At 35.6% G+C, this 20854-nt stretch overlaps 1 protein-coding gene across 1 annotated transcript in view; it reads right to left on the reverse strand.

Annotated features, from left to right (window-relative positions):
• The window catches only part of LOC115626555 (discoidin domain-containing receptor 2), a 137524-nt gene that overhangs the window by 97610 nt on the left and 19060 nt on the right, over positions 1–20854 (reverse strand). The window lies entirely within an intron of this gene.

Here is a 20854-nt window from a genome sequence, read left to right on the forward strand (position 1 = left end):
TTTTGTTAGTTATAAAGCTAATTGTAAACTAAAAACCGAGTTAAATCGTAGCGAATTATACATTTTTATTAGTTCAGTATGATATTTACACATATAAGTGCCTTGAGCAAATTAATTAAATAATAATTAATAATAACAATTAATAATTGATTGACTTTTTGTTATTAGTTGAAAGTTTATAAAAAGTTGATTGGAAAACGGTTTTATTATTGCAAAATTGTTCTACTGCTTTAACTGAACATTAACTTTAATTGAATTTACAGATATGAAAAAACAAAACAATGACAGAAATAAATAAATATTATGTATTTAAAACGATTTTCAAAGATAAGAATACATTTGTTTTCTTATTGATATAAATAAATACTTTCGTTTGTCAGTTTTCTGACAACATTTTACTAGAAATCAGTAAATACGTTTAATTTTTAGTCCAGTAATTATATCATCAGATATTGATGTGATAAAGTGATAATTAGAGCGAAATCAAGGCAACACATTCCACATGATGTGCGCCCTATATTGTCTTTGTTATAGTTTTAATTAAATAATGTCATGTGTAATACAATAAATACGAGTGGCGACAGAGTAGCGCAGTTTTTAATTATTAATAATATTGATATATAATTAAATGGAATTTGCATTCAATGACAGATGTTTAACTTTTCATTTCGTATCACCCGCCACACCCACTCCTGTACATCTTCAACACGCTTGTTAATTTCCATTAAATGCAACAACTTTTTCAACTTGCGAAGAGTTTGAATGCAAGGTTTTCTTTTGATGTTGATGTTGTTGGTGTTGCTGTTTAACGTTATTTGCACAGATGTTAATTCCTTAATTAATTTAACTGCACTTGTTGTTGTGGTGCCCTTTTTTTGTGCAATTCCCAGTGCGTAATTGAGCAGCGCTTCAAGTGCGTTCAGAGTTTGTAATTAAATGCCGTTAAATGTAGCTGCCTTTTGGGCCCTGATTGGCACTTGTGTGCAAAAGTTTTTTCTCGCTCTTGCCGTATTTTTAATTAAATTAAAAACGCTATGCATTCAATACCATATATACATATTTATTCGAGTGCGCGTGTGTGTGTGTTCGAGTGTGAGAGAGTCAGGTCGAACATTCGCATAATCATATTAAATGGCTTTTGAACTTTTTGTCGCAACGTGCGCACAATTCATAAATAATTTTCCCAACAGCTGCATCAGTGTTCAGTTCACTTTCAATTTCCTTCATGCACAACCAGCAAACAAAAAAGTTAAAGCTAAACACACACACACACATGTATATGTATATGTATATAAATATGTATAACCATATATATATTTACAGTTGACAGCGGGAAAACTAACTTTCAACTATGAAAACTCAAACTCAAACACAAAGTGCAACTTTGTACCGAAACTCGAAACTGCAACTGCATTGCGACAATTTCTTGCTGTTGCCGCTCATTTTTGTACATTTCGATGTTGTTGTTGTACTGAACTGGGCTATTAATACATATATAGGACACACACACACATATACATATACACACACACACACAGAAATGTATGCAAATATACATGCAATGTATGTTCATATTCATATTTTATCTAGTTTTTAGTTACGAGCGAGTTTAGAATTGTTTGTGCAAAGGGATGAGGTGAATTAGTAGTTGCGAGGGGTGTTGCTGAACAGTCGGACGATATGAGAGGATAAGGGGGGAGGAGGAGGAGGGGAGAATTGGCATTGGCGCTTGGAGAGCCACTATAGCAAGTGTACTAAATCATACCAACTATTGACTCGTGCAGAAGTCATTTAAACAATTTACCGAGTTTGTTTGCAATGACTTCAGATTGAAGCAGCAATGAAGGGGGCCACACAAACAATACCGGCAGAGCGAAAGGGGGAGAGGTGGTGAGAGGCAGAGTGAGATAACTTTATTTATTTGTGCAACATGTGGCGAGAAATATGTTTTGAGCGCATATGAGCTGCACTACAGAGTGTAAACAGTTGCAACCCTTTGGCAAAAATGATCAACCGATTTTGCAGTTGAACTGAATAATAATTTTAATAAAGGTTCCACTTGGTTGAACGTTTACTAGTATGTTGATCTGAAATAGTACCAAATTTTAATAAACCAAGCTAAAATATTCTGATGAAGATAGGAACATTTTTGAACTGTCATATAGTTTTTGAAACGATTAACAAACAATTTAAATTAATTTAAAAACAATTCTTACTATCGAAGTTATAAAATTGTTTATAAAATGTTTAAAATGTTTAAATTTAAAAGCATTAGGTTTAATATTAAACTGTTATAAAACAGATATTCGAAAAATGTATTTATATTTTTATGCTTATAGTTAATTTTTGGATTTAAGTCAACTCCTTTTAACTTGATTATGTATTATGTATTTGACAATCCGAAAAAGAAAAATATAGAAATATCCTAACCATACAACCCACAAAAATGTTATAAGCAAAGCTAACCAGAAGCTGCTGGGACCTTTATTCTGCTAATGACTTCAAGCTACAGAAGATCGAGAGTCCGTGGATTTCATCAAACAAATCATTCATTTAAGCAAATCTAAAATTGAAGGCCAAATACTCCTGCAATAACGAATTAATTGCTGGTACTGATTCCCATTGAATTAAGTTGTTTTTTTACGCATTAGTTTTATGGACACTCTATCTGCCTTGATTCCAATAAAATGTGACCTTTGAAGTGTAAATCAATAATGGAATTATCCCATTAGCATATGATTAACGAGATTATTTATTATTTCATTTAAAATCCACATGGACAAGTCAATGTAAGACCGATTTGGATTCATTGTGTCAGTGCGAATTTTCACTTCAATTCCATTTGCATGCGTCAATTAATTAAAACATTAAATGGAAAGCTTAAATCTCTCAAAAAAAAAGCATTTACTTTTCTGCCAATTTGTCACAAGCATGTTGGTTAAAGCTTACACGACTAAGAGACCTGAATAGGAGCATTAAAATGCAAAGCAAGCAGGCAATATCCTCTGCAACGATTTAATGCTTCATCTACTGCTACATTATTGACGAGCCGCAGTGTCGTATCTTTAATTTATTCCACTTATTCTCTCATCAGCACTTCGTTTGCCTTGCCATCAACGTATATCTAATAAAAAAAACTTCAACTCCTAATTAACTGCTGTTCGTGCATGGCAGGCAGAAGGATCAACATCCTCCATTCTGCAATTGCTACAAATTTTCCACATGGCAGGCTTTATACAAACATATGCACGCTTTATCCCGACACACGCACACACACACACACATATAGTCAGTGAGAGTAGTAAGCACACATATCCTACCATGACCTACATTACTGTGGCGCACAGACAACACAGTCCCTTCCCGTCTTTTCACTTCGTTTTCAAGCGTCTGCCTGGTCACATGCGTTTCCATTTCTCTTTTCTTGTTGTTGTTGTTGCCTGCCTTACACACAAACAAATAAACACACATGCTATGTGTGTGTGTGCGCCATTTTTTTTGCTGCTGCCATTGCTTGCCACTGTGCGCCATTTTTTCCGCTATTTACGTTAATCGCGGTTTACAACACTCAGACACTCGGCCCCATATGCAAAATAGGCAGCGCCAGTGCCGCATTTGCCAACTTGACTGGCTGCCAAGCTGCCATATTGTCTGTATCTCTGTGTGTGAGAGTGTGTGTGTGTTGCCTATTTGCATACACTCAGAGGAAAATTGCCCAGTTTAGTAGACAGATTGAAGACTCTCCATCGTTGAGAATTTGTACGCCCTTCTGCCTGGGCAACATTTCCATTTTACATTCTTATGCTTCATTTAAGTTGCTACGACATGATCGTTTTTATGGCAGCTTTTGGAAAAAAATAGTAGTCCATTTTTGTTGAAATCCATGTATATGTAAAAGCATTATATATCTTGGCATAATCTACGAATAATTACAGATAGCGTTAAAAGACATTATTGGAAAAAGTTTGAATCATTCCGATGGCAGTTTTATGATTTCTATGGCATTTTCCGATTGTGGAATCAGGTTGAAAGTTCAGATTATTAGTCATTTCATTTTGTTTGTCACAATGTGGTTTTCCTGAAGCAATTAAATGCCACTTGGACACAGCTTGCAAATCACAAAACGTAATAACTGTTTGGCCAGTCCAAACAGTCCAAACAAATCCACTTAGATGAAAACTAGGCAGCCAAAAAAAAATGTTTATTATCATAAAAAAAAAAATTGAACTAAACAAATCTAAATTAAGAAGGAAATTCTTTTTTAGTTAAATCAAAAATTTGGCTTTTTACGTGCATATTAACAAATTATTTTTAAATTTCTAATCAGTATGAGCTGGCGTATCTGTTTTATCAAATAATCTTTTACAATCGCCGACCTAAAAAAGAAACACTTAAGTTAGAGAGTTGGAGCTTTCAAAATCTATTTGCTGACGAAAATCAAATATATTCCTAAAATTTGTTAAACTCTTTCTGTTAAACTCTATCTATAAGTGAGAACTGTCCCGGAGCTTCGTCTAAAAATGTTGTCTACTTTACTTGATGAGTTTTAGAAGCATTTTTAACATCTCTTAAAAGGTTAATTAGTTCTAATATAGTTGCGCAAATTTTATAATTTATTTTTTATTTGCCACTTTTAAGAAAGAGTCTGTTGCGAATTCCTATTCCATTGATTCGTCGCGTTTTCTGCGAGTGTCCGCACATGTGAGAGTGCATGCTTTGTATATGTGTGCACAATTTTATACATTAATATCAATTTTGTTGTCATAAATCCAATGAGACGTGCTCTGGCTCTGGCTGTGGCTGCGGCTGCGGCTGCGGCTCCGACTTACGTATTACCCATGGCCGGGTTGACATTTGAGCTGACTTTTACTTTTTTCTCACTAGGTTCTCTGACTCGACCCGACTCGTGCAACTTGCTCTTGCAGCTGTTTATTACCATTAAAATATGGGTCACCTGGGAGCGCACTTTAGCATAATTTGCATGGGAAAGCTACGCCATGCGATTGTCGCCATTTTTTCATTTTGTCAGCCATAAATGTTTTTTCAATGTTGATTTTAAATTGGCCAAATAATGTGCGACAGTTCGACGCTGTGCTGCTGTGAATACGTAATAGGAACCAAAGGTGGGCGTGCGATGGTGACGTGATCGTGACTGGCATCAGCTTTTAGTCTATTTTAATGCTATGAGAGATGAGTGTGCGTTCATTTTAAACTTGAAATTTGGCTAGTTTTGAAGAATATAAAGGAATATAAAGTCCAGCAGTAACCAACATCTACGGAACTTAGTTGAAATAGCGATAATTCTACACTTCAATATAGGAATTGGGAAACCCTCAAATTATGCAAATTTGTAGGTCAACAAAATATTTGTAAGCATTTCTCAAGTTCGTCTTCAGACTTTTTAGATGGCATAGAAAACAAAAATAAACTTCTTTCGCGTAGCATGGTAAGGTAGAATAAAATGCCACAGAATCTTTTTAAATGGACACAGAAGTTCCATTACAAGTTTTAAAACAATATTTAAATTAGTTACCGAATGGTTTAAGAAAATAGTTTAAGATTTTGACAATACAAGTAATTCGCATTTGGACAAATTTTGCAGCATTAATCGCATTTAATCTTTGAATGATGTTTAAATGATGTTTAGATGCTTGTTATATTATAAAATAGAAAGAAAAACTACTTATTAATAATTGCAAATCATGATATCATAATATAATACAAATTCCTTATAAAAAAATAGTTAAGTCTGAGGTAAAACTTTATCCATGCTCGTCATGCGCTCATCTCTGGCGAGAACGCCGTGCACTTTGCTATATTTGCACCAGATACCGTTATAGTATATGTAGCTGCTTATAATGCAACTGCTGCGCACTTGGCAGCCATTTTGTTGTGCCTTCAAAATTTAACTCCGTTTTATAGACGCATCGTGTCTTCCGCTTTCTCACTCAAACACAACTCTTGCCGCTGGTCTCTCATTTTTGGTATTTCACTTTTCGGGCTAACGAGCCTTGCGGCTCGGCGCGCTGCTTAAATGAGGACCGGCTCACAGGTACAGCAACTTTTTGCCCAGGACTAACAAGCGCCAAAGTATGCAACGGCAAGCCGGCCAAAAGGCACTCGAAATATGCCCTGCAATTTTATGTGTAAAATATTTTTATTTATTTATGCGGTTTTTTTTGGCATTATTTTGGAACTGTGCTAGTTGGCGAGCTGAGGTTTCGTTTCGTTTTATGGCGCTGCAAGTTGTTGCATACTTTGCAGCGTTGCTTAGCAAAGTATCCTTCATGTTGTTGTTTTTTAAGGATTTTGAAAAAAATTGTTTGGCTGCAGACCCCAACGGTCGTTTCCTTTACGCCCATATTCCATAGCATACTTTTGCGCATATTAGACGCGTAATTGTGTGGGGCAGTGTGGAGCGTGTTAAATGTTAAAGAGCTGGCAACAACAACAAAAACACCAACAACAACAACAGCAATGCCAGTAACTTGGAATCTAAGTTTTATATATTTAGGCAAAGCCACTAAAGTATGCCATAAAAGGATGCAGCAGTTGGCGTTGCGAGCATATCGCACATTACTGCACACTCATACAGACACACATAGTAACCACTAACACATACACATACACACACATTCATAAACAGCTAAGCGGCAGTAATGTTGTATTTGTACATATGTTGGTGTGCCGACACTAACTAGGTCTTGGTTTACTTTATGTTCCTGGCCCCGGAGAAACCGCCCTAAAGCTGTAACTGCAGAAAGAGAGAGAGAGACAAGAATAGCTTCGTGCTGTGCGACGCTCTAGTTCAATGTGTCGAACTAGGTTCTAGATTCTTCATCCTAAATTGAGAGTAGATAGAGTCTTATAGAAAATAATAATAATAATTTAATAATATATACGCCTGGAAAGGTAAAACAAATTAAAATTTTGGATAAATTGTTTTTTCATAAAAAAAATTGATTCTTACGTAATATTAACTTAACATGACAGATTTGATTCGTAATTCAAATATTCAAATAATTCAAACATAAATTTTTGTAAATAAGTATATTTTTCTGCTTAAGGCAATCTTTTCCTATTCATATTAAGTTTATTTTTATTAAATTTATTTTTGTTTATTAATATTTTAAAAGATTTTTGGAAAATATTTATAACAATAAAATACATATTTGTACTAGTTCAACCATCGTGCCACATCGCCATGTTGATTAAAATTTTTAATAAAAGTTCATGTTGCTTTCACTTGCACTCGCCTGCTCGAGTCCTAGGCTTTAATTGTGTGTGGTTTTATGTTTATGTGTAATTATAATTATGAAATTGTGTTCGAAATGCTTATTGTATTCAAAGGTTAGCTTACGGCAGCATTTGTTTCAAGTAAATGGAATGAATTGTTTGTTGTCTTGCATGAAATTGCAAAATCAACGATTTGTGCAATTCGAAGTAGCAGTTGAAACAGATATTTTTGTACGTAACTCAATAAAAACGACAGAGTATTAATTAATGGCAAATATTTAATCGAAAAAATTCATTTTATTCATGGCAAAATATTTCAATTTTGTGTATTTCGTGAAAGTGAATCTGAAAATATACAGAAAATGTAACACAGCCTTATTTTTAATGTTGAAAACCATAAGCCGAGTATTAAATTAAATCAGAGTTCGCGACATATTTAATTTTTGAGTCAACATACTTTAATTTCTTGTGCCACTACTATATTAACCAAATTATTTCACACACCCACATACACGTTAAACAAATTCTCTGTTGCGCGAGTAGCTATTTTATTTTATTTAGGATCTGGTTTTAAAGTCTTCGCTTGATTCAAAGCGCAATTCAATGTCAATCTAGCTGCCATTATGTGTTGGAATAGGTACGTGGCGAGCGATTAAAGCCAGCTGACGTTGCTTTGATGCTCGAAATTAATTTGTTAAAGGATTGCACAAAGCAAGGAAGGGCCGAATCAGAGACTGGGAAGCTGGAAGCAGCGCAGCGTCGACACTTGAAGCTTAGGAAAATATTTTGGCAAAAGGCGAAAAAAATTTTTAATTAAAAACTCGCTGCTTTTCCTGCTGCTCCTTCTGTCGTTTCTGCCGCTTGGAGCTGACAAAGTAAAGCAGCCGTCATTGTTTTGCCTTGGCCTGACATTGAGTGTGGGTTCTGCGGTGCAGGTGGTGGGCGGGGTAATTGGGTGGCTGTGGGTGCTGTGTGTGTGTGTGTGTGTGTGTGTGTGTGTGTGTGTGTGTGTGTGTGTGTGGTGTGGTGTGATGTGAAGCCTTTACACACGCCAACGCCAAATGTCGGCATGGGCATCGACATCGACATCGGCGTCAGCGACGATGACGACGACGTCTTTATGACAATCGTAAAAAATAATTTTTAGTAGCTTTCGTCCTTGCTAGTACAGTTGGCTTGGCATTTTAATTGCATCAAGTACCGTTAAAAACGAAAGAAAAATTGGAAATTAAATGAAAAATAAATAAGCGACAGAGGCAAAGAGGCAATAAGCATCTTACACTCACATACACACACACACCCCCTGTTGAAATTGAAAACGCAAATATTTTGTAGCATACTTGGCAGCGTCGCTTTATTTTCCTTACACTTGGCACACATGCGGACCCTTGCAGGTAAAAGTGAGCTGGGGTTTCAACCCTTTTGTGCCATTAGACAGCTATTATATAGATACGCAGGCCCCACCCTCTCTCTCTCTCTTTCTGAGACCTTTGTAAGACACTTTTCAACATATTTCCCATGCCATTGCTCTTGTAGAAATATATCCTGATGCTGGCATTGTTATTTTAAAATTTAAGCTGCTTAAGTTTTTCTTCCCATAGTGCTTCGCATATGTGGCATGCGACGCATTGGCCCTAGGCAAAAGTTAAGTTTCGACGTACGACTTCATTCACAGCAAATCAGCTTAACTTTATGTTGCTACACAGTACAAAACCCAAGCGCGCATAAATACAATGTAACATATTTTTAGGCAGCCTGGCCATAAAATAAACTCACTTAAGGAAGTGCAAAGCTTCTTGACAATGGCCGGCTTTTGTTAGCAGTCGTGTTGACATTTAAAGTCTAGCCAGAAAAATATATGTACGTGTATATATCGCACAGCGGCAGCGGCAGTGGCAGCCAAATAAAAATCGCATTTCAATGATGCAGAGGGTAAAAACATGGCAACAAACTCATTAGGAAAAAAAACACCCACACACAAATACACACACATAGACGAATGAAACGGACACAAAGAGAAGAAATTATGTGACAGTAGCAGTGGAGCTCCTACACGTGCTACCGAGACTGAAAAGACACAAAGCACTGAGGAGATACATACATAAAATAGATGTTAGTAGTATATATAATTACATATGCATATACTTTGCATATACACAGCAAAAAAAAAACAACAACATAGTTTTATCAAACTGTTGTGTTGCAGAAATATTAGAAATAATATTATATTAATTATATGAATTCGTAGTGGGACTGAATGATCAAATTTACTTAAATAAGCAATATAACTTATATAAAATAGAGTTAAGAGCTGGACAAATAGAATATTAAATAACTTGCTCAAAAATAAAATAAACTTATAAACTGATTTCAAACTATTCTCGAAAGTTGTTAAATGACATCCTGTTGAAGTAGAAATTAATAATTCCAATTCATTTAATGTGAATAATATGATGTCTGTTAAATAAAGGTAATAAGTTGATTAGTTCTTAATACATTTTAAAAGTTATTTACTAAATATAGTTTCTTTTTAGTGCAGACCGAAGATGTATTTATATTACACTATTTTATTTGAAAAAAAGACCGTTTGCAATATAGAAAATCTACTACATTAACTACACATTCCAATTACAACTGCATGCTGTAGTCATACCTGATAAACAAAAGCAAAATAAGTAAACAATTTTGGTACACTAGCACTTACATATATGAGAGTTGAGAGCTTATGGAGGCATAAAATGTCTCCTGCAAGGCCCAGTGAACAACATTATTACTATATAGCTTCGGCACCTATAAGATAACTTTCTTTGCTCATTCTTAACTCATTTCAAATAGAGTAAGATATAGTCTTTTTTTTGTTAATTTATTGCCTTATTAGCAGCCCCACGTAGACACAAGTTAATATATAATAATTCGTCAGCATCCTGCTGTGCTTTGAAAATGCCACCAGCGGTAAAATGTACTTAATTCTGCCGCCTCCTTCAGTGTGACAAGAATGTTGGACAGTGGCAGAGTTCATTCCATGTCCTGCATCTGTCTGCTGTTGTCTACATTATAAGTCTATATTCCTTTCATTGGAGTTGCAGGAGGAATTGCGTCTGCTGTTTGCATTCACCTAACATTTTCTTGCAATGAAATCACAAGTAAACAAGAAACCTTTAAAGCTCAGCTAAGAAACTGTACAAACCAAATATAAATGATTAAAAATCCTCTTTGACCGCTAATATTAATATTTTAAATAAATGAAAAAATTGTTTTCAATTCAAAAAATCAAAGTACCACTTTGTTTGAACACATTCTTAATTAAATTAAATTTAAACTTTAATTAAAACATCAATATACTAATTATATTGAAAATTATTAGATATAATTGTAATTTTGTAAATTTTTTACTTTACAAGTTCTTTATGCATTGTTTTTTTTTTTTAATTGCCGATAATTAAATCAATAAACATACATGTATTAATGGATTTTAAAAGATTTATTGTTTGGTTGTCCTGCTACTATTATCGATTCCTTTTCGCCGAGTGTACATATGTATTTGTATTTGTTATGCCTTTGCCGGGGGCTATCAAAAAAGGTCGCCTTGTTTACCTTGCTGGTATTGTGCTTATAAAATCTAAGAAAAGAGACACATCACAATCGGGGGAACTGATCCTAGACAACTGCTTAGAAGCCCCTCTGAGTATGTGACAATTTATAAAGCTCAAGCATATGCAAATTAGATTTTGCATCAAGAAAAATACACAATAAATACACCTAAAAGGACGACAATGCTAGAAAAAGTTTGCATACATGAAAAAATAAATAAACAAAATACTTAATGGGCAAGTTTTTGGTGAACAAAGCCGAAATGCAGAGAGAAATTAGCTTAAAGCAAAATAGGAAAAGGGCAACGATTCAAAAAGGACGGCTCAACAGAATTTAGCTAAAGTCTATACAACAAGAACAACAACAACAATGCAATAGTGTTAAAGAAAAAGCTGACTTAAGAAAAAATGTAAGTTGCTTATTGCCAGAAATTTTGTCTGATTTTAAACAAATGATTTAGCCTGCTTTTAGACCATTAAATACACAGATATAGTGTTGCCAATGAAATAAAACAACAATAAAGAGTCACAACTTTAAAAAAGCAGCTCTTGAATTTATTGTAAGCATTACCCACACCTTCACAAGTTATTCAGCTCTTTAGTAAACTATTTAGTTAAAATATCAATATAGTTTGCGTGTCAGCGAAACGTCTTCACTTTCAAAATAATTGGATATTGCAGATACAATAACTTATTGTACACTTTGTAGGTCAAAGAAGGGTGACTAAGAAAATTGCTCGTTTGCATATTGCACGACCAATTATAATCCCTTCTAAGCCACAACATTCAATCTCTGCTTATCGCTTTCCTCTTTCCAACTTTCACTTTGCGTTCAAGTTGTTTGTTTTTGTAAAAAACACAATTTCAATGCCCGCCAGTCAATTTCCAGGACAAGTATGATGCGTAACTTTAAAATGTCATAAAAGCCATCATAAATTTATGCATGTCCTTTAGCTGAGGCATGGGTGAGACCATGTACGACGATGCCAACGACCATATTCTATATCTCTCTTACGTTTACGTGTAACCCACATTGCGCCTTTGCCAGTTCGCTTTATGCACATTACGGCGACGATACAACAACAACAACAACAACAACAGCAGCAACACCAACATGGGGCACAAAACATAATGGCTTTTGTGTTATGCTTTTATGATTACAGTGAAGACAAAAAAACAGCAAGCTGGAAGCAGAGGCCTGCAAGGCAATGGCAATACCAACCCTTCTTAGCCCGACAGCCATGAATGGACAACAACAAACACATAAGCACCTACAGATATTTGCGTGTATATAAACATATAAATTACACTTCGAGAAAATATATAGTACGTTTAAAACTATTTAGATGAATTTGAACTGAGTGGTTTTCAACTACCTTACTAAAATAAAGAAAGTTTTCATAAGGTTGTTCAGTTTTTTAACTTTTTATCTGGACTTAAAAAACATGTTTTAAGCTTAAATATCTTTTAAATGTATGCTTTATATCTTATCTAAGCGCTCTTATTACTTTTAATTTCAATTCAAGCCATATGTGGAAAGGTAATCTACAAAATGGTAATGGGAATGGTATATTGCGTTAAAAGGGGATTATTTTAACCAAATTATATGACAATGAAGAACATATAGTATTTATACCAATAATTTAATTGTCTCAATAAAAATCTAGAAATCTATACGCACTGCAGCTTCAAACAGTTTTCTACACTGTTCTAGAGTTTGGTATGAATTTCGAAATGGTTTTATTTCTTTCTCTAATTTGTTTGTGTAAAGAGTTTCTAAATCTTTTTTAATTAATAGTATCCCTTTATATATTTCCGTTTCCTTAACTGATCGAAATATACAGAATCATAATTAATAAATGCTAATCAAATGCAATTACTAAACTCGATTTTAATTTATCTTTTTATTTAAAATGCTGAAAAATGTATTCTTAACCAACATTTGCACCTATAATTAATGCTGCATCAATATTTATTGTTAAATGTTTTCATCGATCTAGCAATGAAGCGCACGCTCCTTCCTAACCCTTTTAAATAACACACCTTTTCTCTCTCTGTGTATTTACAAGCATGAGCACATCCGCAAAACATACATACATATATACTTATATTCATGCATACACAACAATCAGAAGCAAGCACACATGTGCGCCTTTATCGATTTCTTACTGTACCATAAAACGCTAATGGCGACCGTTGCATGCGCCTGACGTTGTCGCCATTTTGCTTTTCATATTTTTCCTATGTTGCCACTGCTGTTGTTGTTGTTGTCATTTCCATTGAACTTTAAGCCGTTCGTCGCCATCGTCGTCGTCACTTGTTGTTTGGCTAAGCCTTAGCCGCCATTTTTATTGTCATCTTTTCCGTTATTTTTGTAGTCGTTGCATGTTTGCCATTTTTCTAGGTTTTCGCCTTGCCGTCTTGCCGCCTCTGCAGCTCGCTGCGTGCAATTTCCACTTGACACAATGGCACACAAATGCAAAACTTGCCTGCTCTGCTGCTCCCTCTTCCCGCTCCATCAGTGGGACAAAGGAAGCCGCTTTTCGTCTGGCTGGTTTACTAAAGTGTTGTTGTTGTTGTGGGTTCGGAACATGGAACTTGAGTTGCCATTGCATTGTGTTATATTTGCGGCTTGTTTCTATCAAGTTGGCAACCAACAACCAACAACCAGCAACCAGCAACTTGTCCTCTGCATGTCATTTCCATTTTCATTTACTTTTCTTTTGGCAGCTGTTTTTCTTTTTCTGCTTTTTCTTTCACTTTTACGCCTGTCAGCATTGCTTTTGTTATTGTTGTTGTAGTTCTTGCTGTCGTTGCAAGTCGGCTTAGTTTTTCTTTTCTAGATAGTTTGTTTTTTTTTTACTGCAATTTTCATATTGTGTTGGTTTTGTTATGGCCTGTATTATGGCTTTATTATGATGCACATTATTATTGTACATAGTTGTTGTTGTTATTGTTGTTGCTGCTGCTGCAGCTTTCTTAACTCATTATTGTCAGGGCGCAATAACTGTAACAAAGTCAGCTGCTAGTATCGTGGTTAGGGGGGATGGGAGGGGCTTCAAACGGGTGGCTTAAGTTTGGCGCCACTGCCTGAATGCTCTCTCTCTCGCTAAGCCAAGTAACGGCATCACAGCTGCTCTTTAAGCCATAAATGAGAAATTTAAACGAGATTAGGTCTTGCTTGAAACTTTACTACAATTTAAATTGCTTTCGTTCGATTTTAGCGACCTTCTTGTGAGTTCAGTTCAGTTCATTTGCTTTTAAAATTTAAATATTAAATATTAAATATTCTTTCTAAATATTTGTTGACCATCACAAATTACTTATTAAGGTCTGTCTTCCGACTTGATTTGTAAGCCAGCTTTGACGCTCTTCTTACAAAATCATAATTTATTGTTATCTGCAGATTTCCCTCGAGCCCAACTATAACCCATTTGCTTATCAGTTTTGACCGCAACCATTACCTACCACAGAGCCAACTTCTGACAACTTTAAAATTGCATTATTTGCATGCTAAGTTAAAAGCAGGCAACGAAATTTGCTTAGCTTCTGCACTACACAAATAGCAAAGCTGGAAGAGGTCCCAGCACAACTCCTTTGTCCGTCCAGTCAGTCCACAATGGCCAGCACAATTGAGGTGCTTTGAAGCAGCAAATTGTGCGGCGCGCATGCGTAACCAGCCTCAGGGGCCCAATGACGAAGTCGGTTCATTTAAATACCAAGCAAACAGGTGGGGAAACTGTTTGCCTCGATAATTGAAAGGTAAACAGATGTGCCGCAGCCTCAGCAGTCGAAACTTGCTTCCAGTTGAAGCAAGTGGAAGACTGCGCATGCGTAGCCGCTGAGCGCTTCACAACAATGCCGGGCCTGGCTGTACGAGTATAGCTTTAACAACTCAATTGAGGGGCTGGGCCTATTTGGCTGCCTCGAAAATGTTTTTTCGTTGTTGTCACCTATTTGCACAAGACGTTTTCACCCGACAACTTCATACAACTGCTACTTTATGGCCGAGACAAGCAAATACACAGTTGCAGCTTCTTGTCTATTTCTGTTTGGTCAAGAGTGACTGACACATGCTGGGCTGTTGTGTTGGCTCAGCGCTTGTTTGGGCAGCTGGCAGGTACTGTTAGTGAGGGCGCGATAAGGCCTTCAAATAGTCGGCAGACACCTCGAAAGAGTTTTGCTTCAGCTTTGGAAAGTGTTTGGAAAGTAAGAGATAAGTGAAGTATTTCTATAAAACAAACCTTTCAGAATCTGTAATCTGGGACACTAAAAATATGACCGAATCTTAACAAAATATTCTACAAGAGCTTTCTGAAATAATCAGAATTAGTTAACAGAAGAAATATGCATAAGGAATGAGCGGTGCATTCTTGTTCAATAGGAAATTAAAGCAGTTGCTTCAGATAGAAACAATACAATAGATTCTCCCTAGGACATACGTCAATACGACAGACAATTAAATCAGTTTTAAGAATTAAATAAACATTTAAGATATATAGTATATCTTCTCTGAATGCTGATTAAGAGAGCTGAAAAACTTTAAGGCATTCTGTTTTATTTAATAATAATTAGAATAACCTTTTATCCCATCTGAGTTCTGAATAATTCCCAATTCTTAGAATATTAAAGTCCCACGGGATGTCCGTTTCTTTTGAAATTTCATATTTTACTTACTTTTCCAGGTATTCTAGAATTGCCGAAGGGATTTTGTTTCTATTGCTTTTTCTTATCGCATTTCTTTTTCTACCATTTAATTAATTCATGTATTCATAAGACGTTTCCTTCACTTCAGGCTCAGTTATCTTTTAGAAGTTCTTGTTCAATTCATTTCTGTTCATGTTCAAGTTTTTCAGTATAGTTTTGTTGTTTCAATGTGGCTTTGTTGTTTTTAACTTTCAAATTGTAGCTTACGCGTGTTTCTGCAACACACTTCAACCTCTCAAGAGGTTGAATTTGTATAACTAAACGAATCAAAGCAAGAACGAATACACACACGATGGTTGGATTGGGGGAATGAAATGAAAATAACCTTCATTGTGCTTTTTAATAAATGAAATTAATAAAACATGTTGTGCGCCGGAGATGAAAATTCCAGAGAAATATGTCGAGATGTTGAGTCTGCCGGAATGTGTAGGTGTAGAGAAATCACCTGAGTTTTATATTTAGTTGCTGGGTTAGCTGCTGCTGCCAAAATGTGAATTATTAAATAAAGTTAAAAATGTGATGCGCAGAAAATCTTGTTAAATGAAGTGTTGGAGCAGCCACGCGTTATCTTTAACGAGCTTCTTGCCCCCAAACTCCTCTATTTTGTTGCGGGCACACAAATCCAATGGACTGCCAGCGACCTTTGCAAATTGCATAATTTGAGGCTGTTTGTGAACCCAAACCCAAATCACTGCCAAAGCAGCAGCAAGAAATAATGTGTAGCAATGAAGAAATTCAATAAAATGTTATAAATAATTCAATAAGCTGGGAAATTTATGTTTTTCAAATGAAATGAAATATGGAAGCGTGAGGAGCGTGAGGAGCGCTCGCGCGTGCCAATCGCCCCCAAAAATGGTCTGCCAAATGGGCAGGCCACGCAAAGACAACCCGAAGACAAAGTGAGAAATTCTTAGGGTAATCAATGTGAGAGAAATGCCAAACCGTTATCAAATCGTGGCTCCAACAACGACAGCGGGAAAGGCAATGGCACCAGCAGCAGCAGCAGCAGCGTCAATTGCCACAAATGCCAGAGGCCCAGGCTAAGTCGAACAACATCGGGCACATTAAATCATAAAAATTGACTCATTTGTAACATAAAAAGCACATTAACACATTACGAGACTTGGCGTTGCCGTTGAGAGTAGCCGGGCAAACGAGACATTGAGTTTGGGATTGAAATTGGAAATGGAAATGGCATCAGTATTGGTATTGGTATTGGTAGTGGGGTATTCTGCTGACAACTGAAGCGAGATGTCGAAATCAAATTCCCAGTCGAAGCCACAAAACAGACGAATTTGTAGCGAAAGTTGTGGCAAGTGCCAAGAACTAGTAGTAACAATAACAAAAGCTGGCAACAAGAAAATCAGATAAATACACTGGAGCTGTGCAAGTTTGTTCAATTCACTAAATCTAGATCTTTTCCACTTCTAATTTCCACTTCAATTTGTTGTTGTAGCAAATATTTTACATTATTTTCTAATTGTTCAATAATAAGAAAACGTTGTGTATGGATAATATATTTTTGAAGTATTCTTTTTAAATTACTTAAGATATTATTCCATAATTTTTTTTATATGTGTCGAACATTCTTTTTTAAGTTTTCTTAAGATATATTAATGAAAAAAAAAAAACAACATTAGCGATGAACTTGTTGACCAGGGCATGCAAATAATCTAATAATAATAATTAGGTTTTATTTTTCGACTCAGTAATAAAATAATCTTCATCTTAATTTAAATAGTTCTTATTCCTTTAGTATTATAGATGTTCCTTACTTTTCCTTTTTCACCACCCAACGATGCCCTTGAAAAAAAAAAAATAGCACGTTACAGGCGAGAGAAGAGAGAAAACGCCACGATTATTCCATAATTTATTATTAGAAATAATATTATTTAATAATCATTGTATTGTCTTAAGCCCCCAAAACATTTTTAATTTACTTTTACAAAGATAAAAGAAACATAATTCTTTTATTAATTTCATTTTATTGAATATTTATGCAATCATTTTAATAAAGAAAATTCTCGACCAGCTAATAGAGTTTTTAGAAATTGGCTCAGTGAGTCAGACCGAACCAGGATGGCGCAGCTTTTCCAAGCATTGAAACACACACACACACAGGCTCTCACACACACAAACACTGATGTACAGCGCAATCAATTCAATCAGGCAGACATTAGGCGAACGCTGCGGGGAGCACAACTTGGGGGCGAGTGCTCGGTTTGGCAGCGAAAGCAAAACCAAATCAAACATTAATGCAATAAAATGGAAAACGCGTTAACAACAATTGCTTAAACGCACACAAAGTGGGAGGCAGGCGGCAGGCGAGGCAGGAGCAGAAGCAGCAGCAGGAGCAGCTGCTGCCCAGAAATCGAAACAGCAGCGGAAATGGGCAGCTTCGCAGCCTGGCCGTAATCAGTGTGGCCTAAAAGTAGACTACGCAGCTAAAAGCGAAAATCAATGCCAACATGCGGACAGACAGCGAATAACTATGGGACCGATTGCGTGAGTGAGGGCACGAATGGAGGAAGGGGAGGCGGATTGTTGTCGTAGACAGCCCCCAAACGAGCAGCCAAGAACAAGATTGAAAGGTGGTTGTTCAGAAGTGCTGGCAGCCTGTTGTGGCAAGACTACGTGGCATGGCAATGACCGCAAAGAACGCAGCGGCAATTGTGGCGCAGGATAAGTTAGAAGGCTAAGCTGAAATAGGGGCGCGGTATTTACCCATTTGTCTTGTTTTTCAAATTCAATCGAATTCACGTTCATGACCTCTGTGTGTTAACTAGAAGTTATCGGAAACAGTTTCGTTTAATTGCAAATATTTCCCTCTGGAAATTAACTAAAAATGAAATGTTTTCCACGTTATTTTTAAATTTTATTTATATATTGATTAGATTGGAAATAATCATGTAGGTTTTTAAATATTTATATAATTTCTATATATTTTGTATCTTTCAAGTTTGTACCTTTTGCTACTATATATTTTGGCAATTTTTCGGAGCCTTTTGAAAGTACATATTGTTTAAATGTTGGATAAACAGAAATAGTTTCTGTATTACAAAATATATTTATTGTGGCAATTTAGCGGCTCTCACAAATTCAAAACGGTTCCATTAGAACTATTGGTGTAAATATTTAATAAGGCAGAAGAGATTGGAACGTTTTAAATTATTTTCGGATAGCTGCCAAAAAACCTATTGAACAAACTCCTAAAATATATAAAGGCAACTATAAAATACTTGTAAAATTCCTTAAAAAATCTTTTCTAATTCATCAGTTATAGTTATAGTTATATTACAATTCCACAAAATATTCATTAAAGCACCCATAAACTATTGTATATAAAATTAGTTCATTAATTAAGTTAAGCTTAAGGCCACGTCGCTATAGCTTAGACCACCACAGCTTATCTGTAATTTTAATTAGCTTTAGCTGTACATAAATAAATAAATCTTGTATGTAGTTTGTTTTCATATTCTCAGCCTTATTTTTTAAAAAGAAATGTAATTTGCTCTCGAAAGATCTCTTAACTGCGCCAACAGTTGGTTTTGCATTATTTATTTATAAATAATTTAAAGTTGAATTGTATTTTATTGACTTCCATGTTAGGATGACGTTTGTACCACAAGGTTTTGATATTACTATTAGCATTATCTAATATGCCACAATTTTGTTGCTTAATATCAAATATAGAACTGCCAAGTAAGCGTAAAAACAAACATTTCAAGCTCTTGTAAGCTGATCAAACTTTAGTTTAGGCTATAAGTAGTTTATTAAGCAAACTTATTCAAGCAATCGCATTTCTGAGCTACAGAACCTTCCCCTATTGCCTGCGAAATTGTCCAAAATAAACATGACCCTTGAGTTCAGTGCTGGCATTTTTCACACATTCAATCTCCCCCCCACAACAATACCTTTGTATATGTACATATATAGGAAAACCAAAAATTTACCAACAATTTTTCACTTATCAACTTGACGTTGCCGTTTGGAGAGGCAAGAAAAGAAAACAAAAAATTTGTCAGCCGATGTCACTCATACGCAGTGTGGGCCACGAACAAAAGTTGGTTGAAGAGACTCCCACTGCCATAGACATTATCTTGAGCCGACATTGACATTTGTGCGCATTCACATTGACTTTGACACTAGCCCAACACCGGCTTCCTCTCCTCTTCTAATGCCACTTGCCGCTCTCTGTGGACTACATTGATGGCGAAATCATGTAAAGTAAAGTTTTGGGGCTTTCGGTCTGGCGCATATGAAATGCAGCTTTTAAGATATTTTTGTACGCCATTGTATACTATAGATACTGGTTGGCAATTGGATGAATTGAAAATGCGTCGATTTTGATTTTATGCTGTCATTATAATGTGGAAACAATGCGACCAAATCGATGTCTCTGCGTGCCTCTGCCCGTGCCACATCATGTGATGGCATTATTGGGGGGTGACCTCGGTCACGGAGTCGTAGTCGCAGTCGCATTGTTTCCAGTACATAAACCAAATGGGTCAATTGATTTCTGCTTATTGCATGCTAAGCTACCATAAGATTTTACGTGGCTGGCTTCATTCTCTTTCCTTTTGTATTACTGCTTTGTTGCTGCCTTTGTTCGGGCGGTATATTGAAAATGTTTTTGATTGTTTCGTTTATGTGTGCTTCAATCAGTTGCAGACGTGAAAAGTTTCTCGGGTGCTTCTTTTTTTTTGTTTTTTTCTCTTTTTGGTTTGTTCCTTTGCCATTTGCTCGCTAATTTCTTTGGCATTTTTATTTTACGCAAGAATGAAGAAGTTTGTTTAATGGACTTATAAGTCATTTAACTTTATTAATCAGTGCCGGCTGGACAGCTCTGTCAGACATACGAGTTTAGTATATAGGTGGGAAGATGCCATAGACGTTTTGAGAAACTACTGAGTTAAGTTTCTGAAAGCCTACGATTAGTCACCAAAAAAGTAAACTTATTTGGTTTCAATTATGAAAGCTTTGGGTATAAGTGCATTCCGAGGTTCTAACAACTGAGACAGTGGAATGAATGAATATTCAGTGGCTTAGGAATTAATTAAAGCAATTTAAATAACAAGATTTATTATCTAGAACTGCCTGCCTAACTTGGTTTTTAGAGCCGTTTAGTTACTAATATATTCATTATATAAGTCATCGAGCCAAATTTAAATGTATTAGTTAAAAATTATTCATATATATTTTGAATATTACTTTACGCTTTTGTTTTGTATAATATAAACTTCTCACGCGCCAGAAATTAATACTTCCTTTCAATTAAAACTCATTTAGTGCAGCTCGTTAGAAGGGAAATGGTTTAAGTG

Source organism: Scaptodrosophila lebanonensis, unplaced genomic scaffold (assembly GCF_003285725.1).
Source record: "Scaptodrosophila lebanonensis strain 11010-0011.00,11010-0021.00 unplaced genomic scaffold, SlebRS2 tig00000085-arrow-pilon, whole genome shotgun sequence".
Taxonomy (NCBI): Eukaryota; Metazoa; Arthropoda; class Insecta; order Diptera; family Drosophilidae; genus Scaptodrosophila; species Scaptodrosophila lebanonensis.